Below are 17,067 nucleotides of genomic sequence, written 5' to 3' on the forward strand. Positions count from 1 at the left end.
TAGGTAGCATTCCACATCAAAAATTCTGTTTTTATCATTTACCTACTCGAGGACGAGCATGAATTAAGCTTGGGGATGCTTGATACGTCTCCAACGTATCTATAATTTTTTATTGTTCCATGCTATTATATTATCCATCTAGCATGTTTTATATGCATTTATATGCTATTTTATATCATTTTTGGGACTAACCTATTAACCTAGAGCCCAGTGCCAGTTTCTGTTTTCCCTTGTTTTTGAGTATCACAGAAAAGGGAAACCAAACGGAGTCAATTGACCTGAAACTTCACGGAGCTTATTTTTGGACCAGAAGAAGGCCATGGAGCAAAAGAGATGGGCCAGAAGAGTCCTGGGCTGCCCACGAGGGTTGGGGGCGCGCCCACCCCCCTGGCGCGCCTCCCTACCTCGTGGACAGCCCGGAGACCCCCTGACCTGTTCTCGACGCCAAAACCTCTTATATATACATAAACCTCCAGAACATAACCTAGATCGGGAGTTCCGCCGCCGCAAGCCTCTGTAGCCACCGAAAACCAATCTAGACCCGTTCCGGCACCCTGCCGGAGGGGGGAATTCCTCTCCGGTGGCCATCTTCATTATCCCGGCCCTCTCCATGACGAGGAGGGATTAGTTCACCCTCGGGGCTGAGGGTATGTACCAGTAGCTATGTGTTTGATCTCACTCTCTCTCGTGTTCTTGATTTGGCACGATCTTGATGTATCGCGAGCTTTGCTATTATAGTTGGATCTTATGATGTTTCTCCCTCTCTACTCTCTTGTAATGGATTGAGTTTTCCCTTTGAAGTTATCTCATCGGATTGAGTCTTTAAGGATTTGAGAACACTTGATGTATGTCTTGCATGTGCTTATCTGTGGTGACAATGGGATATCGCGTGATTCACTTGATGTATGTTTTGGTGATCAACTTGCGGGTTCCGTGACCTCGTGAACTTATGCATAGGGGTTGGCACACGTTTTCATCTTGACTCTCCGGTAGAAACTTTGGGAACTCTTTGAAGTTCTTTGTGTTGGTTGAATAGATGAATCTGAGATTGTGTGATGCATATTGTATAATCATACTCACGGATACTTGACGTGACATTGGAGTATCTAGGTGAAATTAGGGTTTTGGTTGATTTGTGTCTTAAGGTGTATTTCTAGTACGAACTCTATGATAGATCGAATGGAAAGAATAGCTTCGTGTTATTTTACTACGGACTCTTGAATAGATCGATCAGAAAGGATAACTTTGAGGTGGTTTCGTACCCTACCATAATCTCTTCATTTGTTCTCCACTATTAGTGACTTTGGAGTGACTCTTTGTTGCAAGTTGAGGGATAGTTATATGATCCAATTATGTTATTATTGTTGAGAGAACTTGCACTAGTGAAAGTATGAACCCTAGGCCTTGTTTCCGAGCATTGCAATACCGTTTACGCTCACTTTTACCACTTGTTACCTTGCTGTTTTTATATTTTCAGATTACAAAAACATATATCTACCATCCATATTGCACTTCTGTCACCATCTCTTCGCCGAACTAGTGCACCTATACAATTTGCCATTGTATTGGGTGTGTTGGGGACACAAGGGACTCTTTGTTATTTGGTTGCAGGGTTGTTTAAGAGAGACCATCTTCATCCTACGCCTCCCACGGATTGATAAACCTTAGGTCATCCACTTGAGGGAAATTTGCTACTGTCCTACAAACCTCTGCACTTGGAGGCCCAACAACGTCTACAAGAAGAAGGTTGTGTAGTAGACATCAACTATTAGCAAGCATCCGCAACTACTAACGTTCATTAAGTTAAATAGCATTAAGATATATTGGTCCCCCTTCAATCCCGTATGCATCAATTTCTATGCTAGGTTGAAGCTTCTGTCACTCTTGCCCTCCAATACATAGTCCTATCAACATACAACTAACCCTATGGTGTGATCCACACGCGCGCTCATATGATGGGCACCAAAGGAAAGCAACATAACCACAAGAAAATTAAACCAATCATAGCAATTCACCAATTACCGATAGGACAACGAAAACCTACTCAGACGTCATAGGATGGCAACACATCATTGGATAATAATATGAAGCATAAAGCACGATGTTCAAGTGGAGGGTACAGCGGGTTGCGGGAGAGTGGACTGCTGTAGATAGATGGGGGAAGGTGATGGAGATGTTGGTGAAGATGGCGCAGGTGTTGGTGTAGATTGCGGTGATGATGATGGCCCCGGCGGCGTTCCGGCGCCACCGCGGGAGAGGGCGAGAGAGCCCCCATTCTTCTTCTTCTTCCTTAACCTTCTCCCTAGATGGGAGAAGGGTTTCCCCTCTGGTCCATGGCCTCCATGGCGGCGGAGGGGCGAGAGCCCCTCCGAGATTGGATCTGCCTCTCTGTCTCTCTATGTTTCTGCCTTCTAGATTCTGCCCTTTCACCGTTTCTTATATTCCCGGAGATCCGTAACTCCGATTGGGCTGAAATTTGAACACGCTTTCTATCCGGATATTGGCTTTGTTGTGGCGAAAGAAGGGCACAAACCGCCTTACAGGGTATCCACGAGGGTCAGGGGCGCGCCCACCCCCCTAGGGCACGCCCACAGCCTCGTGGACCACTCGAGCATCGTCTCACGTTGATTCTTCTTCCCAAAAATCACATATATTCCAAAAAAAATCTCCGTCAGTTTTTATCCCATTTGGAGTCCGTTTGATATGGATTTTCTGCGAAACAAAAAACATGCAACAAACAGGAACTGGCACTGGGCACTGGATCAATATGTTAGTCTAAAAAATAGTATAAAAAGTTGCCAAAAGTATATGAAAGTTGTATAATATTGGCATGGAACAATAAAAAACTATAGATACGACGGAGACGTATCAGACGGCGCGGCGAACTCTACGGAATTCCTCCAGGCCTACGCGGAGGCCGTTTGGGTGGCGGGCGGCGACGACAAGGTCGTGGCGAACTGGCTCCCGATGGCTCTCACAGGCGCGCCTCGCTCCTGGTTGCTCAACCTGCCGGAGTCTTAGGTGGCCTCCTGGGAGGAGCTGCGTGATTTGTTTGTCGCATGCTTCGCGGCTCCGGCACCTCATGCCGTCACGGCCATCCTCGGCAGATCGCAGGCACCTGCCTCAAGCCGCCACGCCAAGCAGCTCTTCCGACAGGTGGAGGCCGCTCAGTTGCGGCGGGGGGCTCCTCCAGGCTGGGCGGCGCCCGGGGCCGACCTTGTCTTCGACTCCAGGGATCACCCCAAGACCACGGCCGGCGCTGCTGCACTCCCCATGCTTTGCACCCCCACCATCTGCAACGTAGCGCTCACCAGGACCCTCATCAATGGTGGCGCTGATGGAAGCTGCAACTACGTCGGTATTTCCCCGGAGAGGGAGGGATGATGTAGCACAGCGACAGTAGGTATTTCCCTCATTTATGAAACCAAGGTATCGAACCAGTAGGAGAACCAAGCAACACTACGTAAATAGCACCTGCACACAAACAACAACACCTCGCAACCCGACGAGTTAAAGGGGTTATCAATCCTTTCCGGGGTACGGCGCCTCAAGATAGGCAAGCGGACGTGAGGTAAATTGTAGTAGATTGATAGATCGAACGCGAAATAAAATAAATAAAGATAAAACGCAGCAAGGTATTTTTGTATTTTTTGGTTTAATAGATCTGAATAAAATGCAAAGGAAAAGTATATCACAGGGCAAATATATGAGAAAGAAGACCCGGGGGCCGTAGGTTTCACTAGTGGCTTCTCTCGAGAAAAATAGCAAACGGTGGGTAAACAAATTACTGTTGGGCAATTGATAGAACTTCAAATAATTATGATGATATCCAGGCAATGATCATTACATAGGCATCACATCCAAGATTAGTAGACCGACTCTTGCCTGCATCTACTACTATTACTCCACACATCGACCGCTATCCAGCATGCATCTAGTGTATTAAGTTCATGGAAAAATAGAGTAATGCAATAAGAACGATAACATGATGTAGACAAGATCCGTTTATCTATATGGCGGTAGATATAGATCTCATCATTTTATCCTTAGTAGCAATGATACATACGTGTCGGTTCCCTTTCTGTCACTGGGATCAAGCACCTTAAGATCGAACCCACTACCGGGCACCTCTTCCCATTGCAAGATAAATAGATCAAGTTGGCCAAACAAAACCTAAATATCGGAGAACAAATACGAGGCTATAAGAGATCATGCATATAAGAGATCAAAGAAACTCAAATAACTTTCATGGTTATAAAAAGATATAACTAATCATAAACTCGAAGTTCATCAGATCCCAACAAACACACCGCAAAAGAGTTATATCATATGGATCTCCAAGAGACCATTGTATTGAGAATTCAACGAGAGAGAGAAATCCATCTAGCTACTAACTATGGACCCGAAGGTCTACAAAGAACTTCTCACGCATCATCGGAGAGGCACCAATGGAAGCGGTGAACCCCTCCGTGATGGTGTCTAGATTGGATCTGGTGGTTCTGGACTCTGCGGCGGCTGGATGAATATTTCGTCGACTCCCCTAGGGTTCTGGTATTTTTGGGGTATTTATAGAGCAAAGAGGTGGTCCGGGGGGCACCCGAGGTGGGCACAACCCAGGTGCAACCAGGGCCCATTGCCTTCCTTCTGGCCCATCAAAAATCATCATGAAGTTTCGTGGCATTTGGACTCCGTTTGATATTGATTTCCTGCGATGTAAAAAACATGGAAAAAACAACAACTAGCACTTGGCACTATGTCAATAGGTTAGTACCAAAAAATGATATAAAATGACTATAAAATGATTATAAAACATCCAAGATTGATAGTAAAAAATCATGGAACAATAAAAAATTATAGAAACGTTGGAGACGTATCAGCATCCCCAAGCTTAACTCCTACTCGTCCTCAAGTAGGTAAGTGATAAAAACATAATTTTTGATGTGGAGTGCTGTTCATCAAGTCATATCATATTCTTTTCTTTATAGCATGGACATTTGGACTTTTATGTGATTCAAAGCAATAGTCTAGTTTTGACATAATAATTGAGATACTCAAGCATATCAACATGCAACCTATACTTGATCCATCATGCTCAAACATTGATCCATTCATGAAACACACTCGAATATTAACTACACCCAATACTTGAGCATGATCATATTGCCTCCTAGTTGGTGCTTTTTATGAGAGAATATGGAGACTCAAATTTCAAAATAAAAATTGCATAAAGTAAAAGAAAGGCCCTTCGCAGAGGGAAGTAGGGATTTGTAGAGGTGCCAGAGCTCAAAGCGAAAAATAAGAGATAAAAACATTTTGGGAGGTGTATCCATCCCACCAACAAAAACGACGTAGAGTTCCCAACACTTTCCATTCTAGATATGCCATAGGCGGTTCCCAAACAGAAAATAAAATTTATTCCTTTTTACACCATTCTTTCACTTTCCATGGCTAGCCATATCCACGGGTGCCCTCCATACCAACACTTTCCAATGAATTTATTATTTGACAACATAAAGTAAATTCAATTTTTTGCATTTCGGGACTGGGCATCCCTAAGACCTTTGCCTTACTCTCGTGCAATGACAAGCAAATAAACACTCATCTTGATAATAACACATCTAGCATGGAAAATATTAGCCACCTGTTACCGTTCCGCGAGCGAAACAAACACACAAAAGATAAGTTTATTTTGAAAATTAGAGATAGCACATGCAAGTTTGCTTAGAATGGCAAGAATACCGCATATAGGTAGATATAGTGGACTCATGTGGCAAAACTGGTTTAAAGGATTTTGGATGCACAAGTAGAGGTCATACTTAGTGCAAATGAAGGCTAGCAAAAGATTGTGAAGCGACCAACCAAGAAACGAATAATCTCATAAGCAAGCATTAAGCATAATTAACACCGAATAATGCACCACAAGTAGGGTATAATTTTCATTGCATGATTATTGACGTTCATCCATGCATATGGAATCACAAACCTTAACACCCATATTCTTACTAGAGCACAATTACTCATCAACATAACTCACATATCACATCGTCATATCTCAAAACTATTACTAAGAATCAAGTTTATTTTGTCCAATGATCTTCATGACATTTTATTTTACTTTATCCTTCTTGGATATCTATTACTTTGGGACTAATTTTCATGTGTTGCTTTTCATAAGCTCAAACAAATATAAGTGAAGATCATGAGCATATCAAATTTTCTTTCTCTCAAAATAATTTAAGTGAAGCAAGAGAGAATTTCTTCAAAATTTTACTAACTCTCAAATAAATCTAAGTGAAGCAAGAGAGCATTTCTTCAAAAGTAACAAAGCACACCGTGCTCAAAAAGATATAAGTGAAGCACTAGAGCAAGTCCTAGCTCATAAAAGATTTAAGTGAAGCATAGAGAGCAATTCTAGCAAGTCATGATATAATTTTGGCTCTCTCAAAAAGGTGTGTCCCGCAAGGATTGATGACTTAAAACACAAAATGAAACAAGCAAAGACACATATCATACAAGACGCTCCAAGCAAAACACATATCATGTGACGAATAAAAATATAGCCTCGAGTAAAATACCGATAGTTGTTGGAAGAAAGCGGGGATGCCACTTGGGGGCATCCCCAAGCTTAGCTGGTTGCTCATTCTTGGATAATAGCTTGGGATGCCGGGGCATCCCCAACATTAGGCTTTTACATCCTTCCTTCATCCATCGTAAGATAACCCAAAACTTGAAAACTTCAATCACACAAAACTCAACAAAACCTTCGTGAGATCCGTTAGTGTAAGAAAAATAAACTACTACTATAAGTGCTGTATCAAACCAATTATTATTATGTTTTTGTATTATATCTACTGTATTCCAACTTTTCTATGGCAAAAACTCATCAAAGAAAACCATAGAGCCATCAAAATAAGCACACAACACAAACAAAACAGAATCTGTCAAAGCAGAACAGTCTGTAGCAATCTGATTTAAACGAACTTCTGGAACTCCAATTTTTTTGAAACACTAGGACATCCTAGATAATTTGTAAAATGATCTTATTCAAAAATAATTAGCATTTTATCACGTTCGGGTGAATTTTGGCAATTATTTTCGTGAGCATGAAGTTTCTGTCTTTTTCAGCAAGATCAAGCAACTATCACCCAAGAAGATCCTATTGGTTCTAGTTGGCACAAACACTAACTAAAACACAAAAAACACAATCATAACAGTATCATAATTGTTCTAACACTCAAGAACATAAATCAAAAAGTAAAAATAAATTTTATTCATTGGGTTGCCTCCCAACAAGCGCTATAGTTTTACGCCCTTAGCTTAGGCATAAAGCAAGGATCTAAGTTTGTCATCTTTGGTTCGAGATCCATAAGATGCCCTCATGATTGATTCATAAGGTGGCTTAATTCTTGTTCTAGGAAAGTGTTCCATACCCTTCCTCAAAGGAAATTGGAAATTAATGTTGCATTCTTTCATATCAATCACGGCACCAATAGTGCGCAAAAACGGTCTACCAAGAATAATTGGACAAGATGGATTGCAATCAATATCAAGAACAATAAAAAATATGGGCAAATGATTCCTATTTGCAAGAATAAGAACATCATTAATTCTTCCCATAGGCTTTTTAATAGTAGAATCCGCCAAGTGCAAATTCAAGGAACATTCTTCAAGATTGGTAAGACCGAGCACATCACATAAAGATTTCGGAATTGTAGAAACACTAGCACCCAAGTCACACAAAGCAAAACACTCATAATTTTTAATCTTCACTTTGATATTAGGTTCCCACTCATCATGCAATTTTCTAGGAATTGATACTTCTAATTCCAATTTTTCTTCAAGAGCTTTCATCATAGCATCAACAATATGTTTAGTAAAAGATTTATTTTGTTCATAAGCATGGGGTGAATTTATCTTGGATTGCAACAAAGAAATACAATCAATCAAAGAGCAACTATCATAATTAAAGTCTTTGTAATCCAAAAGAGTGGGTACATCACTAGTTAAAGTTTTGACCTCTCCAAACCCACTTTTAGCAATTTTCTCAACAAGATTTTCACCCTCCGAAATATTGGGACGCCTTCTACCTAAAGTTGACTCTTCTCCAGTCCCCTTTTTCATCATTCTTAACTTTACTAAACAATGAATCAATAGAATAAACACCAATTATTTAAGATCTTCATCATCTTTGCAAGAATAATCACTAGCAAAAGCTTTCTCTAAAAATTCTCTTTTAGCTCTAAGCATAGAAGTTCTTTTCTTACTTTCATCCATAGAAACATAAAGAGCTTTAATTGATTTATCTACTTTAGGCACAAAAAATTTCATCTTGTGATTTTCCACATCATGAGCAATTCTATCAACACTTCTAGACAAATCATCAATCTTATTCAACTTTTCTTCCATGGAATGTTGAAAACCTTTTGTGTGTTGATAAATTATTTAATATTATTCTCAAGATCAGAGGTGTTCCTATTATTATTGTAAGATTTATTTCCATAGGAATTACCATAATTGCTAGAGGAATTACTAGGAAAAGGCCTAGGATTAAAATTACCTCTATAAGCATTGTTGTTGAAATTATTTCTAGAGATAAAATTCACATCAATAGCATCACTATTTTGCTCAATCAAAGTAGACAAAGGCATACCATTAAGATCAATAGGAGCACTTTTACTAGCAACCAATTTCATAAGAGTATCAACTTTATCACTCAAAGTAGAAATTTCTTCAACCGAATTAAATTTTTTACTAATAGGAGCTCTTTCGGTATGCCATTGTGAATAATTTGCCATGATATTATCAAGCAATTTGGTGGCTTCTCCCAAAGTAATTTCCATAAAAGTACCACCCGCAGCGGAATCTAAAAGATTACGAGAAACAAAATTCAATCCCGCATAAAAAATTTGTATGATCATCCAAAGATTTAACCCATGAGTTGGGCAATTCCTTAGCATCATTTTCATCCTTGCCCAAGATTGTGCAACATGCTCATGTTCAAGTTGCTTGAAATTCATGATCTGGGTTCTAAGGGAAATAATTTTTTCGGGCGGAAAATACTTAGTGATAAAAGCATCTTTGCACTTGTTCCAAGAATCGATACTATTGTGAGGCAAAGAAGAGAACCAATTTTTTTGCAGAATCACGCAAAGAGAACGGAAATAATTTCATCTTGACCACATCTTTTTTCTTTTGCATATCGCATAATTCCACGAAGGTATTAAGATGGGACGCGGCATCCTCATTAGGAGTACCGGAAAATTGGTCTTTCATAACAAGATTTAGCAAAGCGGTATTAATATCACAAGTCTCCGCACTAGTGGCGGGAGGAGCAAGCGGAGTGCCAACAAAATTATTGTTGTTGGTATTTCAGAAATGACATAACTTGGTGTTCTCTTGAGTCATGATGACCACACAACAAGATTGCACCCAAAAACAGATCCGGCAAGAAAACGGCGAACGAAAAGAGAGAGACGAATAAAACGGCAAATTTTTGTGAAGTGGGGGAGAGGAAAATGAGAGGCAAATGGCGAATAATGTAAATTGCAAGGAGATGAGATTTTGGATTAGGAACCTGGTTATGTTGAAGATCCTCCCCGGCAACGGCGCGAGAAATTCTCCTTGATGGTAGCTGCAACTACGTCGGTATTTCCCGGGAGAGGGCGGGATGATGTAGCACAGCGACGGTAGGTATTTCCCTCAGTTATGAAACCAAGGTATCGAACTAGTAGGAGAACCAAGCAACACAACGTAAATAGCACCTCCACACAAACAACAACACCTCGCAACCCGACGAGTTAAAGAGGTTGTCAATCCCTTCCGGGGTACGACGCCTCAAGATAGGCAAGCGGGCGTGAGGTAAATTGTAGTAGACTGGTAGATCGAACGCCAAATAAAATAAATAAAGATAAAACACAGCAAGGTATTTTTGTATTTTTTTGGTTTAATAGATCTGAATAAAAATGCAAAGGAAAAGTAGATCGCAAGGCAAATATATGAGAAAGAAGACCCGGGGGCCATAGGTTTCACTAGTGGCTTCTCTCGAGAAAAATAGCAAACGGTGGGTAAACAAATTACTGTTGGGCAATTGATAGAACTTCAAATAATTATGATGATATCCAGACAATGATTACATAGGCATCATGTCAAAGATTAGTAGACCGACTCCTGCCTGCATCTACTACTATTACTCCACACATCGACCGCTATCCAGCATGCATCTAGTGTATTAAGTTCATGGAAAACATAGTAATGCAATAAGAACGATGACATGATGGCAACGGCGCTCACGGCCCTCAAGCTCGTTTTCAAGGCTGTCGCGGTCGCGCGACCGGATGCAGAGGGAGCTCCGAAGACCCCGGAGGCTGCACCAGCAAAGAAGAAGCAGTTGTTCTCCCAAGACCAAGCCGAAACGAAGCAGGTGCCAGTCGACGGCGACGGGGGATCAGGCCCCACCTTCACCATAGGCATCAGCCTCTCTCCGGACTAGGAAGAGGCGCTGGTCGGCTTCCTCCGTGCAAACAAGGACATGTTCGCATTGGAGGCGACGGACTTGGTCGGCGTCCCGTGAAGGGTGATGGAGCACCACTTGATGGTGTGCCCCAGCACGTGGCCGGTAAAGCAGAAAGCGCAGCGACAGGCCCTGGAGAAGCAATCGTTCATCGCCCAGGAGGTTCACAAGCTGCAAGAGACCGGTGTCATTCGAGAGGTGCGGCACCCAGATTGGTTGGCCAACCCGGTCATTGTCCCCAAGAAAGGCGGGAAGGAGCGCATGTGCATCGACTTCACGAGCCTCGACAAGGCTTGCCCTCAGGACCCTTTCCCTCTTCCACGCATTGACCAGATCGTCGACTCCACTACCGAGTGCAACTTGCTGTGCTTCCTGGACGCTTTCTCGGGCTACCACCAAATCAAGATGGTGTTGCAGGATGTCAAGAAGACAACCTTCCTGACCCCGTGCGGGGTGTACTGCTACACCTGCATGCCGTTCGGGCTGCGCAACGCTGGCGCGACCTTCCAACATTTGATGCACATCGCCCAGGGCCGGCAGCTCGGGAGGAACCTCGAGGCGTACGTTGATGACATAGTGGTCAAGTCGCGGGAGGCGAGGGCCCTCGTCAAGGATTTGGAAGAAACGTTCGCCAGCCTGCGCAAGGTGAACATGCGGCTCAATCCGGAGAAGTGCGTGTTCGGCGTCCCGTCCGGTAAGCTACTGGGTTTCCTGGTGTCACATAGAGGGATCGATGCTAACCCAGAGAAGATCAAGGCGATAGAAAGGATGAGCCCGCCGCAGACCCTTAAGGAGATGCAGAGGCTCGTGGGCTACGTGACTTCATTGGAGCGCTTCACCTCCAAGCTAGGCGAGCACGCCCTCCCATTCTTCAAGCTGATGACAAAGAAGGGCCCATTCGAATGGACTCCAGAGGCCGAGGCGGCCTTCCAGGACCTCAAGAGGTACCTCACCAGCCCACCGGTGATGGTGGCACCTCGTCCTCTTGAGCCCCTAGTGCTTTACCTGGCCGCCATGCCCCACTCAGCTAGCGCGGCACTCGTGGCTGTTCGGGAAGAGCACGTGAAGGTGGGTGCGCGACGTAGCACCCCGCACCCGGCCGCGATACTGCAGCCTCGGGACGGCACCCCTGAGGCCACGGCTGCCCCACCGGACAACAAGGCACATGAGGCTCTTCCGTCTCAGGAGGGGCAAGACTTCGTTGACGCCCCCTCCCTCATCGAGCACCCCGTATACTTCGTCAACACGGTGATGCGTGACGCGCGTGCACGCTACCCCATGCCACAGAAGCTCCTACTCGCACTCCTCGTCGCTTCCAGGAAGTTGCACCACTACTTCCAAGGCCACCCAATCAAGGTTGTCTCCACGTACCCCCTGGAGAAGGTGCTCCAGAGCCCCAATGCCGCGGGAAGGGTTGCTGAGTGGAACATCGAGCTGCAGGCGTTCCAGCTAGAGTGCAGCACCACCAGGGTCATCAAGGGCACGACCCTTGTTGACTTCGTGGTAGAATGGACTGACGCCCCTGACTGAAGGGTGGGCGAGGACCTCTCCCTCACGCCCGGAGATGAAGCACCAGATGGTTGGGTCATGTACTTCGACGACGCGTTCGCACGACAGGGCGCGAGGGCTAGAGCCATGCTCATCTCACCCACCCAGGACAAGCTCTACTACGCAGTGCAGCTCTGCTTTCAACAAGGCGAAAAGGTCTCCAACAACATCACTGAGTACGAGGGCCTGATCGCTGGCCTCAGGGCCGTGGCGGCTCTAGGGGTCAGGCGCCTCACCATCAAAGGTGACTCCCAGCTCCTCGTCAACTTCTCCAATAAGGCGTACAAGCCAAAGGACAAGCACATGGAGGGATACCTTGAAGAGGTACGCAAAATTGAGAAACGATTCTTGGGCTTGGAATTGCAGCACGTACCACGCGGCACAAACAAGGAGGCGGACAACATCGCCAAGAAGGAGTCCCGGCGTGACCCCTAGAAACCTGGCGTCTTCGAAGAGCGGCTCTTCAAGCCATCGCCGACTCCCCCCACTGCAGGACCGGTGTTGCCTCGGGAGGATCCACCCATGGCACCCACCTCGGGCGCCCCAGCTTGCAGCCCGACCTCAGGGGCCTACCTGCTCCTTGCGCTCAAACCTCAGGATGGGTGCTAGACCGAGGACTTCAAGGCATACCTGCTCCGAGGTGCCTTGCCAGATAAGGAAGAAGACGCAGAATGCGTGGCCCGCCAAGCCACCGCGTACTGCATCCAGGACGACGAGCTCTACCGCACGCGCCCAAATGATATCTCTTTGCGATGCATTTCCAAAGAGCAGGGGTGCGAGCTGTTGGTCGACATCCACAGCAGGGACTGCGGGCATCACTCCTCGTCGCGTACCCTCATGGGAAAGGCGTTCTGCAGTGGGTTCTACTGGCCCACGGTGCTCAACGACGCTGCCGAGCTCGTGAGGTCGTGCGAGGCATCTCAGTTCCATGCCAAACATATCCACCAACCCGTTCAAGGCCTTCAAACCATCCCGCTTTCATGGCCGTTCGCGGTTTGGGGGCTGGATATCTTGGGCCCCTTTCCCTGAGCAGCTGGAGGCTACCGCTACCTCTACGTCGCCATCGACAAGTTCATCAAATGGGCGGAGGTGGAGCCCATGCGCACCATCCCGGCTGGGTCGGCCGTCAAATGCATCAAGGGCCTCGTGAGCCGCTTTGGGGTCCCCAGCCGTATCATCAACGACAATGGCTCTCAGTTCACGAGCAACCTTTTCAAAACATATTGTGCTAATCTTGGAACGTAGATATGCTACGCTTCGGTGGCACACCCGCGGAGCAACAGCCAGGCCAAGCGCGCCAACGTGGAGGTCTTGAGGGTCCTCAAGGCAAGTGCTACCTCTTGAGCATGCGTTGGTTTTCCCTTGAAGAGGAAAGGGTGATGCAGCAAAGTAGCATAAGTATTTCCCTCAGTTTTTGAGAACCAAGGTATCAATCGAGTAGGAGACTACACGCAAGTCCCTCGTACCTGCACAAACAAATAAGAACCTTGCAACCAACGCGATAAAGGGGTTGTCAATCCCTTCATGGCCACTTGCAAAAGTGAGATCTGATAGAGATAATAAGATAAATATTTTTGGTATTTTTGTTGTATAGATTGGAAAGTAAAGATTGCAAAATAAACGGCGGCAGAAATAGCAAATTGACGGGAAAATAATATGATTGAAGATAGACCTGGGGGCCATAGGTTTCACTAGTGGCTTCTCTCAAGATAGCATAAGTATTACGGTGGGTGAACGAATTACTGTCGAGCAATTGATAGAAAAGCGCATAGTTATGAGAATATCTAGGCATGATCATGTACATAGGCATCTCGTCCGCGACAAGTAGACCGAAACGATTCTGCATCTACTACTATTACTCCACACATCGACCGCTATCCAGCATGCATCTAGAGTATTAAGTTCATAAGAACAGAGTAACACATTAGGCAAGATGACATGATGTAGAGGGATAAACTCAAGCAATATGATATAAACCCCATCTTTTTATCCTCGATGGCAACAATACAATACAATACGTGCCTTGCTGCCCCTGCTGTCACTGGGAAAGGACACCGCAAGATTGAACCCAGAGCTAAGCACTTCTCCCATTGCAAGAAAGATAAATCTAGTAGGCCAAACCAAACTGATAATTCGAAGAGGCTTGCAAAGATAATTAAATCATGCATAAAAGAATTCAGAGAAGAATCAAATATTGTTCATAGATAATCTTGATCATAAACCCACAATTCATGGATCTCGACAAACACACCGCAAAAAGAATTACATCGAATAGATCTCCAAGAGAATCGAGGAGAACTTTGTATTGAGATCCAAAGAGAGAGAAGAAGCCATCTAGCTAATAACTATGGACCCGAAGGTCTGTGGTAAACTACTCACACATCATCGGAGAGGCTATGGTGTTGATGTAGAAGCCCTCCGTGATCGATTCCCCCTCCGGCGGAGCGCCGAAAAAGGCCCCAAGATGGGATCTCACGGGTATAGAAGGTTGCGGCGGTGGAAATAGGGTTTCGTGGTGCTCCTGGATGTTTTCGGGGTATATGAGTATATATAGGCGAAAGAAGTAGGTCGGTGGAGCCACAAGGGGCCCACGAGGGTGGGGGGCGCGCCCTCCTACCTAGTGGCCGCCTCGTTTCTTCCTTGACGTCCACTCCAAGTTTCCTGGATTGCGTTTGTTCCAAAAATAACTCTCCTGAAGGTTTCATTCCGTTGGGACTCCGTTTGATATTCCTTTTCTGCGAAACACTGAAATAGGCAAAAAAAACAGCAATTTGCACTGGGCCTTTGGTTAGTAGGTTAGTCCCAAAAATAATATAAAAGTGCATAATAAAGCCCATTAAACATCCAAAACAGATAATATAATAGCATGGAACAATCAAAAATTATAGATACGTTGGAGACGTATCAAGCATCCCGAAGCTTAATTCCTGCTCGTCCTCGAGTAGGTAAATGATAAAAACAGAATTTTTGATGTGGATTGATACCTAGCATAATTCTCAATGTATTTTTCTTTATTGTGGCATGAATGTTCAGATCCGAAAGATTCAGGATAAAAGTTTAATATTGACATAAAAATAATAATACTTCAAGCATACTAACAAAGCAATGATGTCTTCTCAAAATAACATGGCCAAAGAAGGTTATCCCTACAAAATCATATAGTCTGGCTATGCTCTATCTTCATCACACAAAGTATTTAATCATGCACAACCCCGATGACAAGCCAAGAAATTGTTTCATACTTTTGATGTTCTCAAACTTTTTCAATCTTCACGCAATACAGGAGCCTGAGCCATGGATATAGCACTATATATGGAATAGAATGGTGGTTGTGGAGAAGACAAAAAAGGAGAAGATAGACTCACATCAACTAGGTGTATCAACGGTCTATGGAGATGCCCATCAATAGATATCAATGTGAGTGAGTAGGGATTGCCATGCAACGGATGCACTAGAGCTATAAGTGTATAAAAGCTCAACAAAAGAAACTAAGTGGGTGTGCATCCAACTTGCTTGCTCACGAAGACCTAGGGCATTTTGAGGAAGCCCATCATTGGAATATACAAGCCAAGTTCTATAATGTAAAATACCCACTAGTATATGGAAGTGACAACATAGGAGACTCTCTATCATGAAGATCATGGTGCTACTTTGAAGCACAAGTGTGGTAAAAGGATAGTAACATTGTCCCTTCTCTCTTTTTCTCTCATTTTTTTATTGGGCCTTTCTCTTTTTTTTATGGCCTCTTTTCTCCTTTTTTTTCTTTTTCTTTTTCGTCCGAAGTCTCATCCCGACTTGTGGGGGAATCATAGTCTCCATCATCCTTTCCTCACTTGGGACAATGCTCTAATAATGATGATCATCACACTTTTATTTACTTACAACTCAAAATTACAACTCAATACTAGAACAAAATATGACTCTATGTGAATGCCTCCAGCGGTGTACCGGGATATGCAATGAATCAAGAGTGACATGTATGAAATAATTATAAAGGTGGCCTTGCCACAAATATGATGTCAACTACATGATCATGCAAAGCAATATGACAATGATGAAACGTGTCGTAACAAACGGAACGGTGGTAAGTTGCATGGCAATATATCTCGGAATGGCTATGGAAATGCCATAATAGGTAGGTATGGTGGCTGTTTTGAGGAAGGTATATGGTGGTTGTATGATACCGGCGAAAGGTGCGCGGTATTAGAAAGGCTAGCAATGGTGGAAGGGTGAGAGTGCGTATAATCCATGGACTCAACATTAGTCATAAAGAACTCACATACTTGTTGCAAAAATTTATTAGTTATTGAAACGAAGTACTACGCGCATACTCCTAGGGGGATATATTGGTAGGAAAAGACCATCGCTCGTCCCCGACCGCCACTCATAAGGAAGAAAATCAATAAATAAATCATGCTCCGACTTCATCACATAACGGTTCACCATACGTGCATGCTATGGGAATCACAAACTTTAGAACAAGTATTTCTCAAATTCACAACTAATCAACTAGCATGACTCTAATATCACCATCTTCATATCTCAACACAATTATCAAGTATCAAACTTCTCATAATATTCGATGCACTTTATATGATAGTTTTTATTATACCCATCTTCGATGCTCATCATATTAGGACTAATTTTATAGCCAAAGAAAATTACCATGTTGTTCTATAAGACTCTAAAAATAATATAAGTGAAGCATGATATATCAATAATTTCTATAAAATAAAACCACCACCGTGCTCTAAAAGGATATAAGTGAAGCACTAGAGCAAATTTATTTAGCTCAAAAGATATAAGTGAAGCTCATAGAGTATTCTAATAAATTCTGATTCATGTGTGTCTCTCAAAAAGGTGTGTACAACAACGATGATTGTGGTAAATTAAAAAGCAAAGACTCAAATCATACAAGACGCTCCAAGCAAAACACATATCAAGTGGTGAATAAAAATATAGCCTCAAGTAAAGTTACCGATAGACGAAGACGAAAGAGGGGATGCCTT

The sequence above is a fragment of the Aegilops tauschii genome, chromosome 7 (assembly GCF_002575655.3).
Source record: "Aegilops tauschii subsp. strangulata cultivar AL8/78 chromosome 7, Aet v6.0, whole genome shotgun sequence".
NCBI lineage: Eukaryota > Viridiplantae > Streptophyta > Magnoliopsida > Poales > Poaceae > Aegilops > Aegilops tauschii.